The sequence below is a fragment of the Crocuta crocuta genome, unplaced genomic scaffold (genome assembly GCF_008692635.1).
Source record: "Crocuta crocuta isolate KB4526 unplaced genomic scaffold, BGI_CrCroc_1.0 scaffold333, whole genome shotgun sequence".
NCBI lineage: Eukaryota > Metazoa > Chordata > Mammalia > Carnivora > Hyaenidae > Crocuta > Crocuta crocuta.
In genome coordinates, this window is record NW_027532856.1 from 2597553 (window position 1) to 2599753 (window position 2201).

At 42.3% G+C, this 2201-nt stretch overlaps 1 pseudogene; it reads right to left on the minus strand.

Annotated features, from left to right (window-relative positions):
- Positions 1 to 607: 607 nt before the first annotated feature.
- On the minus strand, positions 608 to 1963 carry LOC144216258 (heterogeneous nuclear ribonucleoproteins C1/C2 pseudogene; annotated as a pseudogene).
- Positions 1964 to 2201: the final 238 nt, after the last annotated feature.

Genomic DNA, 2201 nt, shown 5'->3' on the forward strand with positions numbered 1-2201 from the left:
TGTGAATAAAAGCATCCAACTCCTTTGAGTGAACACCAAGCACTGCAGTTCCTGGATTATATGGTAAGAGTATGTTTAGTTTTGTAAAAAGCAGCCATAGTGTCTTCCAAAGTGGCAGTACCATTTTGCATTCCACCAGAAATGAATGAGTTCCTATTGTTTCACATCTTTCCCAACATTTGCTGTTGTCAGTGTTTCAGATTTTGTTCATTCTTTTTTTTTTTTTCTCCAAATTCCTGGTTTAATAAGGACTTGTTTATTTTGAGAAAAAAGGGTCCCAAACATCAGGCTGTTCACAAAAATAACCCACAGTATCAACTTTAGAAAACAAATCTTAAAGACTATTACACTACTTATTTTTCTGGAGGATGCATTTGACATGCCAACTCTCATTCACAAAAATACATTGTTACATTTGTGATGAACAGCCCCACGTAAGCACTCTTGTGTGGGGTATAACACACATACCTCTAACTCAAAGCTGCTCTCAGATGCTACTCAACTAAAGCGATTGCCTTTGCAGTTAGGGAAGCAACTATGGAGCTCATGTATGAATGGAAATAACTGCACTCCCTGCATAACAAGAGATTATTTTGGAGACAGTTGATAAAAACCACACATCCTTTTTATTGTTAAGTCATAAAGAGGTATTAAAATTAAAAGCAAAAATTACAGGGTAAGACTTAACATAACTATTAGGAGCGTCAAGGGAAGTGAAAATGGGACTAGGCGCAGGGCAATATGAATTAATGAACATGGGAAGGACAAGGATGGGGAGAACAGTGAGATGTGCTGAAGATACTAGGGGAGAGGATCTGGTGAAAATTTTGATCTTAGACAAGCGCCTAGGTAAAGAAATAATGGGACAAGATTTCTAAACCCCACTATGTGCTTAAGAGTCATCCTCGCCATTGGCGCTGTCTCTGTCATCCTCTCCTTCCTCAGCCTCTTTTTCATCATCCTTGATCAACTCCAGCTGGTCATCCCCCCGATCTTCATTATCATCATCATCCAGTAGGTCCCCCTCCTCAGCAGAGTCATCTGCACCCCCCTCAGACTCCCATCTTCACATTCGTCTCATCTTTCTTCAGGGAGCTGCTGCTCTGCTCCTCTTCTGACTTATCATTCTTCATCTCTACTCCTTGTTTGCTTTGTTCTTTCTCAGTTTTTTCCAGGCTTTCCAGTAGAGAATCCACTTTTTGCTTTATCTGGGTCAACTCCTTCTTAATGGTCTGAAGGTCATCGCCTTTCAACTTTCCAGACTTGGAAGAAGATCCTCCCTGTCCACTCTTAGAATTGAAGCCACTTTTGCCTCTGCGTGAGGTGTTTCCTGATACACGTTGGCGTTTTGATGGAACTACAGCCCGAGCAATAGGAGGAGGAGGAGGAACACGTGCTGGGTAACTATACATCCTGTCATAACAATCTCGTTGAAAGTCATAGTCCAAGTCAAAAGAGGAGCCGTACATCTCCGCTGCAGATCGTTTCACACCTGCCTTTCCTCGGTTCACTTTTGGCTCTGCAGCCAGATTAATATCTAAAACCTGGCCAGCAATCATTCTTCCATCCTCTCCTGCCACAGCAGCCCGAGCATTTCTCTCATTAACATACTGAACGAAGGCAAAGCCCTTATGAACAGAGCAACCCACAATTTTGCCATATTTTGAGAAGATTGCCTCCACATCAGATTTCTTGACCACAAGAGTATTGAGATTCCCGATGAATACACGGGAGTTCATGGAGCGAGGATCTGTCTTGTTGGTAACATTGCTGGCCATGGTCTTTGATGATACGGTTCTTTACAAAGCCGAAAAATGTAGCTGAAGATCAAAAAAATCTCACAGGAGGGGGGAGGGAGAAGGGATTCGATTCTGAATCTCCTACTTCCGAGTTCTACGTGGAGAAGCCAACTGCTGCTCGAGGTCGACAACGCGGCCGCAACCGCTCAGTCTTCGTCTCTTCACAAAATCAGATTTTGTTCATTCTAATAGGTGAGTAGTGGCATCTCGTTGTTTTCATACACATTTCCCTGATGGTATAGGAGGTGGAGCACCTTTTCATATGTTTATTTGCTGCCTGTGTATCTTCTGTGGTGATGTGTCTGTTAAGGTCTGTGGCCCATTTTTAAATTGGGTTGTTTATTTTCTTCTTGTTGAGTTTAAGAGTTCTTTGTGTATTTTGGGTAACAGTTTCTTATCAGA